The following is a 17,221-nucleotide window of genomic DNA, read 5'->3' as shown; positions in this document are numbered from 1 at the left end:
ATGAATCGGTCATTACACTCTGGAGTGTTTGCTGGTATGTGTGAAGAGTGAGTGTGCCCATCCAAAATGATTGCTTAAACATCTTATGAAGGTTGGGGCATGAGCTGTTCCAAGTATCTGGACGAAGTACCATTGTTGCCTTTGGCTGCCAAATGTTAATAATTAAAGCAGTGTGATCAGAGTTAATATTACTTAAGGTGTTTCTTTCCCAATGACTTCTGATAGAAGAAGCTAGTGTGGGGCTGCCCAAAAATGATGCTTTTAAGGGAGGAGGAGTGTGGGGTTTTATCCCCAGGGGTCTCTGTTCTTCCTCTTTAAGTCCACAGAGTGTGGGAGGTCTTCAGAGATACTGTGCAGCAGAAATCATGGTTGGGGAGCGAGGTATCCTTGCTGTAATTCAACAGTGACCCTACTGAGGGGAAGCATTCATAGGCACTGAAGGAAGAGGCACATCTGCTGAGGATGCAGGGCCAGGAACAGAGCAGAGAGCTTTAGGCAAGGACTGTAGTGAAGTCCATAGCTATGGATTGCTGCCATCTCTATGGATTGTTTCCAAAGTCAAGTGTCTTTCTCACTCATGCTTCCCAGCAATGGGGCCATAATAGATTCCTGCACTAGATTCTTTCCACCAAAGAAGGCTAACTGAGTCCTGCTTGTGTCTGTGACTTGCTGAGGGTTAAGTAAATCTGGCAGGGGTTGCAGTGTAGATAGATCAGAGCCCTGGGAAGGGGATAGATCCAACCTTTCACAGTCTCCTTAATTTGTATCTCATATCAATGCAGTCCTAGCTCAGAGGTACTGACCTCAGAGGAAAATGGGTATGCTTTTAGTTCACAAGCCAGGGCTAAGTGCTAAGTCATGAAACACAGGATCTAGTCTGATTGTGCAGTTGCTGGTTGAGTCACTTTGGCCATCTATCTCCCTGCACCACGGTTTCTAACTCAACCTTCTTATTACTTTACAAAATTCTTTCTCATTTATTCCTCTGAATAACCTTGTCTCTTAATTTTAGAGATGAAGAAGGAAAGGCCCAAGGAGATCAAGGTACTTGCCTAAGGTCACACTGTTATTAAGAGGTGGGACCAAAAATACTTAAAAATAGAACTACTATATGATCCAGCAATCCCACTTCTGGGTATTTAGCCAAAGGAAATAAAAACAGGATATCGAAGAGATATATGCACCCCCATGTTCATTTGCAGCATTATTCACATAGCCAAAATATGAAAACAATCTACACCTCTGTTGAAGAATGGATGGTAAAGAAGGTCCAGCATATACACACACACACACTCACACACACACACACACACACACACACACACACACACACAAAGGAATATTATTTAGTCATGAGAAAAGGACATCCTGTTATTGGCAACACATGGATGGGACTTGAGGGCATTATGCTAAGTGAAATAAGCCAGACAGAGAAAAATAAATACTGCATGGTATCACTTATATGTGGAATCTTAAAAAAAAAAAAAAAAGTCATACTTATAACAGCAGAATAAAAAAATGGTTGTGCGGGGCTGAAGGGTGGGTACAATAAGGAGAAGTTGGTAAAAAAAAAAAAAAAAAAAAAAAAATAGGACCAGGACCTGAACTTTCGCTGCAAATCCAGCTTTTGTCCATAATGTCCTTGCAGTCAGAACAACACCCTCTCTATTTTCCTCTCGGAGCTACAAATAAAACTGATCTTACGAGTAAAAAAGGATTTTACCAATCCAAAGTGGACTATTATTAAAGTGGTCTCCCCAGTTTAGAGGATGGTAAGAGGTCAGAGCCGAAAACCGGAACTAGGTCTCATGAGGGTCAAAGTATGAATTATTGCGTTTTTAGATACTTTAATTCAAATTCTAAGGCCGACATTTAGAACATCCTTTCAAAGCCCAGTCTGGCATAGTGCTCGGATTCTAAAGAGCAAATTGACCTTCCCTCTCAGACTCATATTCTAAATTATTCTGAAGATTCTTCCCCCTAGAAGCTCCCGACAAGCAACCTGAAGCAGCCGCCAGAACACTCTGCTGATTTACAGCTGCAATCTTGCTAAAAGGAATGGAAAAAAGCCAGATGACTTTCTGTTAGACAGAATTACTGGCATGAAATACTAACATCGCCATGACTTGGCATATAACTGACTGACTGACTGCATGATTGCCCTCCCGTTCTTATTTCACTGAAATAGGTCATTCGTTAGAAAACTGAGGTAGCCTTGTTCCCCCGCCCCCTCCCCCAAAGGAAAAAGGAAGAAGGCTGCTTACTATGCTACTTGGTGTGTGCCTGCATGTGGCTCCCAAAAGCCAATGCTGGGCCTGCAAGCCTTTTCTGGTTAGGTTCCCATGTCAGCGGCTCGTCTTTGATGAGGTTTTGTGACTGTGTGTGTGGAGCCCTTCTGTTTCCTGCCTTTACTGAAGGAATAAAGCCTGGGCAGGATGCAGGCAGCGAGCTCCAGCTGTCCCTGCTTAAAATACAATGATTAGATGTGGATCAACCATTTGGGTTTGGCAAAATATTAACTAAATGAGGAAGGAGGTCCCTTTCCCTCATATTTATTCTCTTCCAGACACTTGACCCAGGCTATCCATTAATCAATCAAATATTTGTTGACAACTCTCCCCACCCCATTTTTTCACAAAGCAAAGGGTGCAGAGAGAAGTGGAGCCTTAGTTTGAAAAATGAGGTGAGTATTTGTACATCAGGAGTGGAAAACTCCAATGGCTACACAGACCAGGTGAGCAACATGAATGAATGGAGTGAATAAATGAAGCCATTTTGGGGTACATTTTTTTACACTGATGCATTTTCCTTGTATGGGAAGTCCTCAATGTCATCAATAGGTTCGTGGAATTTGGCAAAACAATATACAATGAAGCCAATTTTAATATAGGCTAATTGATATAATCAAGAGTTAAGTAGCTACAGCATTTCATCAACATTATAACAGAAAGAAATGGTATTATTCGATGACCTGCTGTATATTTAATACACAGGAATATTCTCTCCTCTACAAAATCATAGCCCTGCTGGTCTATCTTCAGTTTTCACATTTTTAATAAAGACAAGGGTATCTTCTTAAACTCTTCAAAAAGACAACAATAGGGTAAGTGCTGATTCAAATAGCAAGTGACAGCGGGGTTCAGTGCTAAGAGACAGTGCAAGTGCGACAAGGAAGTGGTGGGGACTGTCCAGTAAGAGAGCTTGTGGCTTATCACAGGGAGCAGCTGCTTACTAACTGCCATGTTGCCTTATTGCTGGGTGAAAATGGGGGCCCAGAATATATCTTTGAATTCTCCTAAAATACTATTCTTCCCCAAACATGCCATGGAGTTTGTTGCCATTTCTGTCCCTTAGTTATCTTTAGGTTTGTCTTGTCCTTCTGTTTCCCCCAAGTGAATGGGCGGCTCCTCAGTGAAGGCTGAGAGTTTGCCCCTTTGTCTGCACACAGAGATAGTCTGAGCAATTGGCACATGGCAGCTGGCCAGTGATTGTTTCGCGTCATCATTGGGCTCACCATCACAGAGAGGTTATTCTCATGTGGTCTGGTCAAAATTATGCAGAGCAATGCTGGAGGGATCTTCAAAGTGACATTCAGGTGTAACTCAGGTAACTTTGAAAAAGTCTCTGTGGTAGTTTGCAAAATGGCCATAAATAACTTCCTTCCTTGTGTATTGGTCTTTGCCACCCTCTCCATCGAGAAGTCTGTTTCTTTACTCCTTGACTCTGGGTTTGACTATGTAACTTGTTTTGACCATTGCGATATTAGCAAACATGATACAAGTAGAGACTTGAAAAGCACTGGCACATTGAGGTATACCAACTCCTGCTGCACTGGACCCATGAGAATACCATGAAAAAAGCCCAAAATCCCAGCAGACAACCTATTAATCACCAAACATGTGATTGAGGCTCATCCTAGAGCAGGGGTGGGCAAACTTTTTGACTCGAGGGCCACAATGGGTTCTTAAACTGGACCGGAGGGCTGGAACAAAAGCATGGATGGAGTGTTTGTGTGAACTAATATAAATTCAAAGTAAAGGAGCAGAGGGAAGAGCAAGAGAACCCTCCGCTCTTTCGGCTCCCCGGGCCGGATAGAACAGCCAAAAGGGCCGGATCCGGCCCGTGGGCCGTAGTTTGCCCACGGCTGTCCTAGACCAACCATCTGGCCCAAATGAGACCTGGAGAAGAACCGACCAGCTGAGCCCAGCCCAAATCTCTAACCACAGAAATGTGAACTAGTAAATTATCATGCCATTCTGGCCAATAGAACTAAAGACCAGATTCTGCCCACTGCTATCAATTTCCTCCACTGGTGACTATGCAGCTACATGGGAAAAGTGTGTGTGAAATGAGATCACAGAAACTCTGTACAAAGCTACCATACCAGTTCCCTCCTCCTATACCCTAAGTCAGCCCTCTGACAGAGGCCTCTGATAATAACAGTGGCCTTTGAAGTCAGCTGCTTTCGTATGAGGTCAGCTCTGACTCTTAGAACCGTCTTCTTTACATTGATCTCAAGTGTTTCCCCTGTGACTTCAACCCATTGGTTCTGGATGCAGCACAAGAAAAGCAGAACAAGTCTAACTCTGTAAGTGAATATCCTTCACATTCTTGAAGATATTGGCCACAGCATCCCTAAGTCTTCTCTGACCTAAAAGTCTCTTTTTCCTTCAGTGATCTTTTATGGGACATCATCTCAAATTTCTTGACCACCCTATTTGCTGTCCTCTACATAGGCCCCAGTGTGTCCCTCCATGTGGTGTTCAAAACTGAATAAAGCTCTCTACTGTGGTCTGACCCTGACACAGAAAAACAGACATGACTCACTTCCTCATCCCAGATGACACCTGGTTCTTCATGTAGCATAGGATCATGTTGACTTTGGGAGCAGGCACACACTGAACTCTGTTGACTGAAACTCCTAAGAATTTTTATTCAGACTGCTGCAAAATTAGATCTTTCACATCCTGGATTGAGGACACAACTCCAATTTTTAAGCAGCTTCAGTGGTTATATTAAAATATGTTCACAAAAATGTTTAAACTCCTCTCTTTAAGGGATGAAGCCTAATTATCCTCTTTTGACTATAGACTGGACCTAGTGACTTATTTCTAACAAATCGGAAAAAGTAGAGACTAGGTCGTAAGAGGTACTGCGACTTTCTTCTCTATCTTGGATTTCTCTCTCTGTGGAAAGGTTGCTGCCATGTCTTGATAGGCTCACATGGTGAGGAACTGAGCCCTTCTGCCCACAGTGTTGTGAGTGAGCCTGGTTGGAAGTGGATCCACCAGCCCCACTCAAGCCTTCGAATGACTGCAGCCTTGACCCACATCCTAACTGCAACTACATGAGTCCCTGAGCCAGAAACACCCAGCTAAGCTGCTTCTAAATTTATGAACCATAGAAATGATGAGATAATAAGTGTTTGTTGTTTTAAGCCACTCAGTTTTGGTGTGATTTGTTATGTAGCAAGAGATAACTAGTACATTTCCATTCTATGGTTGGAGACCTTTCTTACCCATCCAGCTTCATGTTGTTCACACAAGGAGTAAGCATGCCATTTCTATGTTTATCAAAGCCCCTAAATGATACAAATTATAGGATGACAGAGTCCTTGGAGATACTACCAGAAGTCTCCTTAAGATTAGCATTGGCTCAATGCAGCTCCTTTAGGTATGATCTTTTAGCTGGTTCCTAACCCAGCCTGCTATAAGAGGGACACCACCAGACCTGGGTAAGAAGGCTTACATGAAGTATATGAATTCAGAAGGACCCAGAGGAATAGCAGGTGGAAGCATATTTGACACGTACAGACAGATTCCTATATATTGGTAAGATTCAAGGGACAACTGAAAAACAGCTAGACTGCCAGTTTTGGGAGGAAGGACTTCATTTGTCTTGCTCACTGCCTCCATCCAAGGTATAGCACATAAACACTCAGCAACTTCTTTCTCAAATAAGATAATGGAAAAAAATGGAGAGTTTGTATGGATGAAGAGTAAGAGAAGTTTAGATATGGAGACTAGCCAGACTTGAGAAGAGTTTTATGGTCAAAATAGTTTTCTGGGAGTCAATTTTTCACAGCTGGTGAGTGATCCACATGTGTTTGAGCTTTTGCAGAACTTAAGCAGGGTTGATACTTGGTTTGAAAAGGAGATACCAGAGAAGAGTGTGCGTCATGAACTTTGGCTCCCAAATGTCACCAAGGGCAAGCATAGATTAGTTAAACCCTGGCAGCCTCTTAAAGAAGTATTTGTTTTAAGGGGAAACTTCATAGGGGAAATATCTAACCTGGAAAGGCCAATGTGGGGACTGTGCTGATAAATAAGTATGAAGTCAAGTTTACTAAGTGAAGCCTAGATCCAAGCTGGGAATTTGCAAGGATGAGCAGAGAGTATAAGGATATAATTGAGAGAAGAGAGAGCCTAAAGGCATACAATATACAATGTATATGAGCCATGCATGGTGTCTGTCTCAATTTTAACAGCCCCTTTTGTTCTAAGTATTCCAGAGTTGGACTCTGCTTATTGGGCAGCAAGCCCCAGCCCCACATCTACTTGCTCCTGACTCTTTTTCTCTACCTGAATTCCCTGGTCCTCAAGACTTTTCTAGTTCATCTCTTGGCAGAAGCATCAGTTTTCCTGAAATACAGATATGGATTCTTAGACAACAACCCAGCTTGCAATCTGGTAAGTCAGGTTCTGTTTGGTGAAGGGCATAGGTCAAAACAGGACTTGGATTAAAATACACTTTCTTGGATGCAACTGGCTGCTTTGTTTATGAGATTTCTATTTTTATTAATTAACTAGAGGCCCAGTGCACGAAATTCGTGCACGGGGGAGGGGGGTGTCCCTCAGCCCAGCCTGCACCCTCCCCAATCTGGGACCCCTCGAGGGATGTCCGACTGCCTGTTTAGGCCCAATCCCACCGGGCAGTCGGACATCCCTCTCACAATCCAGGACTGCTGGCTCCCAAATGCTTGCCTGCCTGCCTTCCTGATTGCCCCTAACTGCTTCTGCCTGCCAGCCTGATCACCCCCTAACCACTCCCCTGCCAGCCTGATTGATGCCTAACTGCTCCCCTGCCAGCCTGTTTGCCCCTAACTGCCCTCCCCTGCAGGCCTAGTCACCCCTAACTGCCCTCCCCTGCAGGCCTGGTCACCCCTAACTGCCCTCCCCTGCAGGCCTGGTTCCCCCCAACTGCTCTCCCCTGCAGGCCTGGCTCCCTCCCAACTGCCTTTCCCTGCAGGCCTGGTCACCCCCAACTTCCCTCCTCTGCTGGCTTGGTCACCCCTAACTGCCCTCCCCTGCAGGCTTGATCGCCCCCAACTGCCCTCCCTTGCTGGCCATCTTGTGTCCACATGGGGGCAGGATCTTTGACCACATGGGGGCAGCCATCTTGTGTGTTGGAGTGATAGTCAATCTGCATATTACTCTTTTATTAATAGGATAGAAGCCTGGTGCATGGGGTGGGGGCCAGCTGGTTTGCCCTGAAGGGTGTCCCAGATCAGAGGGGGGGTTCCCTTGGGGCGTGGGGTGGCCTGGGCGAGGGGCCTGTGGTGGTTTACAGGCTGGCCATGCCCCCTGGAGACCAAAGTGGAGGCCCTGGTAACTGGGGTTTATTTATCTTCTATAATTGAAACTTTGTAGCCTGGAGTGGAGCCAAGCCTTCTGTTTGCTCCGTGGTGGCAGCCATTTTTTTTTGGATTTATGCATCTTCTATAATTGAAACTTTGTAGCCGTAAGCGAGGCCTGGGCCAGCCAGGGTGTGCAGAAAGCTTGGCTTCCTCCATCGCCGGGGGCAACCCTAGCCTCCTGCTCTTTCCAGCTCCGTGGCTGCCGCCATTTCTGTTTGGGTTTATGTATCTTCTATCATTGAAACTTTGTAGCCTTGAGTGGAGGCCTAGGCCAGCAAGGGCAGGTGGAAAGCTTGGCTTCCTCCATTGCCAGGGAAACCCAAGCCTCTCTCCTGCTCTCTGTAACCTTAGCCATCTTGGTTGGGTTTATTTGCATATTCGCTCCTGATTGGCTGATGGGCGTGGCCTGTGGACGTGGCTTCGTGGGTGTAGCGGAGTGATGGTTAATTTGCATATCACTCTTTTATTATATAGGATAGGATGAAATTTATTTACTGCTTTAAGTATGACTTATATGGCGAACACAAAATCAATAATATAAATTTCCTACATAGTCTCACAGCCTAATGGGAGAGTTCAAAATGTGGGGTGGGTGTGTGTGTGTGTGTGTGTGTGTGAGTGTGTGTGCAAGCTGCTTGTGGAGCCTCAGAAGAATCGATTCAGATGCCTAAGGACCTACTGTTGATCCTCTCCTCTTCTACGTCCACTGTCATTACATTTCATCCACTTTTGCCTAGACTGCTGCCATAACTTCCAAGCCAATCTCCCTGCCTTCAATTCACCAAAGTTGCAAAGACTGGAGTTGGTGGATGACAGTAATGAGGAAGGAAGCTAACTAAGTCTGAGCTTTCCTGCTCGGGTATCAATTGAAGTAACTCGATGTAGTAGAGCTGTGTATATGGGTGAGCTTTGTGTTGTTAAGTGTAAGGTCAGTTTTAATAATTTGACATCTATGAACCTCCTATAGGGCTCTCAAAAAGGTAGGATGTGGTAAAGGAGAGAAGTCAGAGTACAGAGAAAATTATAGTTCGGAATGGTTTCATGTAACATGAATGCCAGCGGCATGAAGGACAGTCGCAGAGCCTTCTGTGGGAACTCCAGCTGAAAATAGCTCTCTGGGCTGGGCTGGCTGGGCTGGCAGGCCCATGTGCTCTGGCAAGGTGTGGGTGCCATTCCTGTGAGCTGGCTGCATGGGTCCCCAGATGACCTTGGCCTATAGTTAGCTCTTACACTCAGCTGTGGCTGGTTTCCAAGGTAGCAGCAATGGCAGCTGACAACTCTAGAAGTATATTTTCTTCTCTATAAAGAAGTTCCCATAGCAATACATATCCCAAGAAGCTACTCTTCCTGGTTTGATGAAGGACTTCTGTGGTAGAAAAATAAGCCAGGAGTTTTGTAAACCTATTTTAAAAATTAATCGCTTTTCTCTTGAGTAAAATATCATGAACCTGTTGCGAAACTTAGAAGAATAAAAGTATATGTTTGAAACTATGTCAAAGAATCGTCTGCTTGCAGGCTCTAGTCATTAGCGAATCTTTGCCCCTGCTGCATATTGCAATCAAAGCAAGTAGAATGCAAGGGTTCAAGGGCAGAAGAGGAACCCAGCCCTAACAGGGTAGAAGCCAATGACCCCTCTTGGGATCTGAAGTTGGAATACGAAAATCTGACTTTGAGACTCTCACATAAAAGTTGATTGTAGTCACTTAGAACTCATGTCAAACATCTGGTGGTAAATTTGCTTTAGTACACAGTAACTGGGGAAAATAATGAGAGATTGTCATAATGGTTTTTGTTTGTAAATTGAGCTTTGGTTCCTGTGCTTTACCCAGTAAACACTAGAGGGAGTAAGTCAGAGGAAAAAGAGCAGCAATGAAGGGAGAAAAGCATCTCTGCCTTTCAGTAAGACGCAGCATTTTACTTAAGTAGGCACTAATCTTTATACTATGACCAAGTGACTTGATGTCTGAAACCTACTACCACCCAACTTTAACTGTGATATGCTGAGCCTGTTCAGAATCTGAAATCATTACTCGCTGACCATTTTAGGCAGCTACAGTCTGTCCATTTTAGGCATTTTGAGAGTCAATGCAATACATCTCTATCTATGGGTCTTCAATTTTAGAGGACACAATATTTGGATTAGTGACCTTTTACAGATGTTGTTGTTTTTTGTTGTTGTTGTTTTTTACAGCACTTATGGTCATACTTCCAGGGCTCACAGTGAACAGTAACGATACCAAGCGTTTTCAGACACTTGCAGGAATAAAATGTACTATTTGAAGAAATGTTAGATTGGAAGCCTTCCCCTCTCCACTTTCTCCATAGTTCTCATGAATTAGCGAGCTCTACATTAAAACACTGTTTTACAATCCAGAAGCTCTGAAGTTAACTGGCCCAATGTCATGCACGTGTCCATGAGAACTGATATTTGTTTTTTCATGTTTAAATTCCCACTTCCTTAGTTGCTTTATTCCTCTTGAAAATGCCCAAAGAGATAGTGAAGGCTACAGTCAAATCACCTACCTAAAAAAAAGTTAACAACAAATCACTATAATCAGAAACAAATATCTTAAAAAGTTTCCTCAGAGACAATCCAACTGAATGTTAAAAATATTTCACTGATGGGGGGGGGGGGGTCAATTTGGGGAAAAGAAGACATATGTAAAACTTTAGACAATAAAAAAAATATTTCACTAGTAGATGAACTACTAGTAATAATTCTATGAAATAGTATCCTTAAACCATAGCAGACATTTAAAGTACAACTGTTAAAGCATGTGTGAATTCAAATGTAAGAAAAATCACAATAAAACATGCTAAGTTAGTAAGGACCTGCCCTTTTACACACAGTGGGGTCAGCCTCACCTGCACGTTAATACCGAGAGAGTAGAAATAATATTAGGAACGGGAGTGTCTGTCGGAAACGATCAATTACACTGACAAGGAAAGCTTAGCTCCGAAATTTGGGTTTGCGTTTTGTTAGTCATGCATTATACCACTTACCTCTCAGGGCAGACCTTTAATTTCAGAGAGTGCTGAGATTCATTACTGTACCGGCTATCAAAAGTCTTTGGCAGAAATACCATTTATCCTTGTTGTGGTAATGAACAGATTTATAATATTCTGGTGTCACCATTCCTGAAAAAGCACATTCATTTGAATAGTTCTTCCACAAACATAGTGAAATATTTCATGAAGGCACATGGGTGTAGAATACTATAGAGAGATATTGCCGGTGAATGACAGAACGTCTGGTTGATTTACATGAAATCCCAAGTGCTCATATGAGAATAGGTTAGGTTTAGATTGACGAGCAAATGTGTAACCAGACTTCTGGCTGACAAATGGCAGAACTATGCCAGCGCATTAGCTTCTCTGGAGAGAGACCAAAAGTAAGGGGGGAGGATCAAGTTCATTCCATAAAGGACATTCAAACCTAACGGATGGCAGAGTAGCTGGGATATTAAGCACGTATAGATTTTAATACCCCAAAACCGTACAGGGCCAGTTTAGAGTTGAGCTGGCATCCTAGTCAGTGACCAAACTCCTATCAAATTTTCCTGTAACATGTGTGTTTATATTTACATTCCTTCAGAAAGATCCTGGTGTTTTCAAGATAAGTCTATTTTATTGGCAGCTTTGGTTTAAAGTCATCAGCCTGTAAAAGTGGTTTGTTTGGGTAACTAGAAAATGAAAATAAAAACTGAGGAGATTAGTGTTAAAAATAGTGCCAAGCACTAACTGGTCCAGGTTGGATTTGATTGGGCACAGTTGAGGACAGAGACATCCACACAGCTTTTGTGAAGAAGGATGAAGTGTTTGGATCAGACTCTTCTTTCCAGGCTGAGGCTGAAAGTTCAGGAATTTTGGCCTGCCATCAAGGAAATGGCATGATAGTAATGGGAGATGCTATCCCTGGAATTTTCCGTGGTGCGCCAGGACCGCTGCTCAGCACGGAGGGGCATCATCTCATTTAATTCTTCCCACCATGTTACGGAGTTTATTATCTTGCTTTATACATGAGGGTGAGGTTCAGAGAGATTAGTTGACATGTCCAACATCATGCTACACTGCTTCTTGAACATCTGATGAACAGTACTGGGGGAGGTTTAGTAGCTTAAAAGGCCTGTGATATTTGAGTAGTATAGAAGCAAGAGCAAAAAGCCAGGAGGCCTGGGACTGAATCCTGGCTCTAGCATTTACTGGCTGTGTGATATCAGAAAAATTCCTAACTTCTCTGAACTGTCTCCTTATCTATAAAGAATGTGTATGTGCTCTGGCTGGTATGGCTCAGTTGATTGGGCATTGTTCTGTGCATGGAAAAGTTGCAGGTTTGATTCCTGGTCAGGGTACATGCCCATGTTTTGGGCTCAGTCACCAAGAGGGGGTGTGCAAGAGGCAGCTGATCAGTATTTCTCTCTCACACTGATGTTTCTCTCTTTCTCTCTCTCTCTCTCTCCCTCTCCCTTCCTCTGTCTCAAAAAAAAAAAAATCAATAAAATACCTTAAAAAAAAAAAAGGAATGTGTGTTTTGTGTGTGGTGAAGTATTAGAAGATTTTAAAACCACCTGTCATTTCTAACCTGTAATTACATAAGCCATCAAGGGGCTTTTAATTCCCTGCCATTGTGGTACATGGTTGGTCTTTTGCTCTTTAAGTGAACTCAGATGTGAGGAAACGCTTCTATTTGAAATTCAAAAACTGACTTAATTTCTGCCATAGAGATATTATTCCTTTCCTGCAAAGTTCATTTCCTCTATGGGTTACCATAACACAGACTATCTTCTATTTCCCTGGTGGACGACTCCATTGCGTGCTGAGAGTGGTGCTCTGCTCCTAAGTGAGCTGTAGCAAGCCCTGTAGGACATGCTAGAAACACAGAATGATATTTTCTATTATCACAAAAGGAGGCCAATACAAGTTACTTCTAGTGGGTAAGAGAAGCAAATATCCATGTACTTGCCTGTTTTGGATGCTTTGTTCTATTTCTGTACATTAATGAGTTTCTCTTCATTGTATTCCCTTCCTTATGTACAATTCACTATGATATGCTGGCAAGTTTTCCCTCAAAACTGCTGTCTACACTCAAAGCGCACCACCCTGGCTGGTTTGGCTCGCACCTCTTCTCCTGATGATGGAAATGTATACATTGGCTCCTCTGCCATGGGCATTCACCCCCCTCCCCCGCTGCTGCTCACCCTTCAGCATTCTTGAGGATCAAATGACATGGGCCAGGCTGCATTCAGGGAGCAACATTGGAAAATTCCTTTGATGTTGGGCCTTGTGACACTCAATGGCTAAATCCAAGCTTTTGCTATTTGACCAAATGCCAAATGTGCTAGTTTCTGAATGTTTATGATCTTACAGATAGTTGGATGGAACAATAAGAATAAACCACTGGAAAAAGTATCTCAAAAAAGTATCTTAATTAGACCTACTATTTTGTAGGTCTAATTAAGGTAAAACTTTGATTAGTTGGAAAGTTAGTTGAAAAGAATGTTCTAGTTAATTAGGAAATAAGGTCTAACCCTTAAAAATATTCTTTTATTATATGCTAACTGTCATCTACGTATAGCATATTAGGAATGCAAGAGGGGCAAAAGTTCATATAGTGCTTTTATCCAAAGTATCTTCCAGTTTTCTTCTGCCCATTATTGTTGAAAATTTTGTTCTACTTTTTTCCAAGTGTTTTTAATGCTTATAGTTTTTTATTTTATTTTATTTTTGGTTTGTTTTGGGGAGGGTATACAAAGATGTGATCATATAGAATACGTTTTTTTTTTCATTGTTTTTTATTTTATTTTTTATTTTTTAAATAAATCTTTATTGTTCAGATTATTACAATTGTTCCTCTTTTTTTCCCCCCATAGCTCCTCTCCACCCGGTTCCCACCCCACCCTCTGCCCTTACCCACCCCCCACTGTCCTCATCCATAGGTGTACGATTTTTGTCCAGTCTCTTCCCGCACTCCCCACACCCCTCTCCCCCCAAGAATTGTCAGTCCACTCCCTTTCTATGCCCCTGATTCTATTATATTCACCAGTTTATTCTGTTCATCAGATTTTTTATTCACTTGATTTTTAGATTCACTTGTTGATAGATATGTATTTGTTGTTCATAATTTTTATCTTTACCTTTTTCTTCTTCCTCTTCTTAAAGAATACCTTTCAGCATTTCATATAATATTGGTTTGGCAGGGATGAACTCCTTTAGCTTGTTCTTATCTGTAAAGCTCTTTATCTGACCTTCAATTCTGAATGATAGCTTTGCTAGGTAGAGTAATCTTGGTTGTAGGTTCTTGCTATTCATCACTTTGAATATTTCTTGCCACTCCCGTCTGGCCTGCATAGTTTCTGTTGAGAAATCAGCTGACAGTCGTATGGGTACTCCCTTGTAGGTAACTAACTGTTTTTCTCTTACTGCTTTTAAGATTCTCTCTTTGTCTTTTGCTCTTGGCATTTTAATTATGATGTGTCTTGGTGTGGTCCTCTTTGGATTCCTTTTGTTTGGGTTTCTGTGCGCTTCCTGGACTTGTAAGTCTATTTCTTTGACCAGGTGGGGGAAGTTTTCTGTCATTATTTCTTCAAATAGGTTTTCAATACCTTGCTCTCCCTCTTCTTCTGGCACCCCATAATTCGGATGTTGGTACGCTTTAAGTTGTCCCAGAGGTTCCTTACACTATCTTCATATTTTTGGATTCTTTTTTCTTTTTGCTTTTCCGGTTGGGTGTTTTTTGCTTCTTTGTATTTCAAATCTTTGACTTGATTCTTGTGATCCTCTAGTCTGCTGTTGGATCTCTGTATATTATTTTTTTATTTCAGTCAGTGTATGCTTAATTTCTAGTTGGTCCTTTTTCATATCCTCGAGGGTCTCACTAAATTTATCAGCCTTTTCTAGAAAATTCTTGAAAAACCTTATAACCGTGGTTTTGAACTCTATATCCAGTAGTTTGCTTTCTTCCATTTCTTTCATTTGTGACCTGTTTCTTAGTCTCCGCATTTTGGCTGCTTCCATGTGTTGATGGAGTGGCTTTGTGTGCTAGGTGTCCTATAGGGCCCAGTGACTCAGCCTCCCCAGTTACCTGAGGTGGACACTCTTGGTGCACCCCTTTGTGGGCTGTGTGCACAGTCTTATTGTAGTTAAGCCTTGATTGTTGTTGGTATCACTGGGAGGAATTGACCTCTGGGCCATTTGGCTGTGCGGATCAGCTGTGTCTACAATGGGAGAACTTCTGTGCTGGAGACACCCTTATGAGACAAGACTTGCTTCAGTGGGGCATTGGTGCTCATTGAGTCTGCCCCCTGAGTGTGTCCCTTATGGATCTGAGTAGTTGTAATCTGGATGGTCCTACTCTGACCCCTGGGTACACTGGCTCTTGGATCTCTAAGGAGGTGCTAATTTAGCCTCTGCCTGAGGCCACCCTGCAGGAGCTTTGGAGAGATCTGCAGATTCCTCTTCTTTGTTTGGGGTTTGGAGGTGCCCAGATGAGGCCTAGCTGTGAAGCAATGCAAGCTGCTGTGGGGCCTTGGGCCTTCTTTTGGATGTTCTGGGTCTCTCTGACTCAGCTGCAGTTTGTTAGGTAAGTTTAGATTTCAAAGGACCAGGCCATTCATATGCAAAAGCCTCTGAGCACAGCTTGGATAGGGCGGAGTCTCAGGGCAGAGCAAACAGCAATGGCTTCACGTCAGCCCTGCCCTAAGAGGCCCCTGGGTCTCAGTGTCCCTTGGTAATTGCTGCAAGCACCTTTGAGAGAAAGCTACCCTCGAGTTCCACCTGCTGCCAGACAATCCAGTTTCTCCCCGTATGAGTCTGGGTCCCCAGAGTCTCGCCCAGAACTGGAGTTCAGAGCAGTCGGGAGCTTGTGTCTCCCTCCGGATTGAAAAAATCAGCTGCGTACTCAGTTGCTAGCCCTCTCCACGAGCATGCCTCCGTACCTCTGCACTTTACTTCCGCAGCTCCTCTGAGTCCCAGTGTGGTTTTCTCTTCCCTTCTAGTTGTAGAATTTCCACTTAGCCTGCCTTCCTGTGATTGTGGATGATGTCCATTTTGTCTTTTAGTTGTAGTTTTGAAGTTGTTGTACGAGGCAGCAAGTTCAGGTGTTTACCTATGCCACCATCTTGGTTTCTCCTCTAGAATATGTATTTTGAACCCATTTTTATTTATTTAATATTATAAGAATGTAATCTAAGCATCATCTCAGCATGTAATAATGTGCTTAAACATTCCCTTATTTGCTTAAAATTTAGGTTGTTTCACTTGTTTTTCCATGATAAAAAAAAATGCAATGAAGGAAATCGCTATTCAAAGAGATTTTCCCTTACTATTTTTTTTATTTCCTATGACAAATTCTCAAATGCTGAATTATTAAATCAAAGAAGACAATTTTAAATACTCATTGTTATTAATATAAATTGCATTTGCTTTCCAAAGGACTTATACAATTGATACTCAAACTAACATTGTTTGAGTATAGGTTTCTCCTTACTTTCGCCATCATTGTTGGGCTTTTCTTTGTTTGTTTACATTTTTGGCTTGAATAACAGGTAAAAATACAAAATTAACACCCGTTATCTATTGAATTCACACAATACCCTTGCCAAGCCGACAGTTTACAGATGAGTATGATATGGGGAAAAATTAAGTGACTTGCCCAAGTCAATACAACTATTAGCAGAGCTGGAACGTGATCATGTTTCTTGGGTCCAGGCCTGCTGTGGATTCCACTCTACCACAGCTGCCCCTTAAGTAACCAGGTGGGACTCAGCTAATGAGGCCTCCAAGGTAAGCTTGGAGCAGCTCGGCGGTTGGTATGCATAAAGATGGAACTGATGAGCAGAACTGTCCAAATGGCTTTGTGCCCTTAAAAATGAAACATCTCCTCAAATGGAGTGAATTTTGGATGAATTTTCACATGCTATTTCACCCTCCCACATGCACATTTAAAATATTTTTAAAAAATGAATGTTACTTAATAGTGCCTGAGTATTGGGGTATTTTAACTAAACGCAGATATACTAGTACATGAGTCATTCCAGTGGAAGTTGTTCATGCAAATCTGATGTAGAATGTGATGTGGCCTTTTGGCTTTAGCGTGTTATACACAAGGAAAGTCATAGTTAAAATTCCACTCTTAGCTCTCCAGCCAAGATGGAAATGGCCCCGACACAAAACATTAAGTACAAGGCTGCCACAGGTCCAATAATGTGTTGGCATTAGAGAGTAGGGTAGGCAAACCTCAGTAAATCAAGGCCTCACCTTCATTTTTCAAAAAGCCGAATGGATTAAAGTGTGTGCTTTAGTTTTACAGGGAGAAGTCGGGTTTTGCTGGAGTGTTGTGTGTGGAGTAAATGACAAGCGCTGTGCGGTTACCAGACCACAGCCTGTGCACCTGATGCTTTGAAAGGACAAAACTCAAAACATCAGCGTTTGTGGAGTAAAGCCAAGCGTTTTTAAAGGGCTAGAGCAGTGGTCGGCAAACTGCAGCTCGCGAGCCACATGCGGCTCTTTGGCCCCTTGAGTGTGGCTCTTCCACAAAATACCACGTGCGGGCGTGCACGTACAGTGCGATTGAAACTTTGTGGCCCA

General features: G+C 42.8%; 1 protein-coding gene across 2 annotated transcripts in view; it reads right to left on the bottom strand.

Moving 5' to 3' along the window:
• Nucleotides 1–10,975, bottom strand: part of ITGB6 (integrin subunit beta 6) — a 132,151-nt gene extending 121,176 nt beyond the window's left edge. For both annotated transcript variants that reach the window (XM_080669081.1, XM_080669082.1), the window contains exon 1: nt 10,640–10,975. The gene's annotated coding sequence lies outside the window, so the exon portion shown is untranslated. The remainder of the gene's footprint in view (nt 1–10,639) is intronic.
• Nucleotides 10,976–17,221: the final 6,246 nt, after the last annotated feature.

Source organism: Plecotus auritus, assembly GCF_963455305.1.
Source record: "Plecotus auritus genome assembly, chromosome: 5".
NCBI classification, from domain to species: Eukaryota; Metazoa; Chordata; class Mammalia; order Chiroptera; family Vespertilionidae; genus Plecotus; species Plecotus auritus.
Note: the sequence above shows the minus strand (reverse complement) of the source record. Positions and strands in the feature narration are given on the sequence as shown.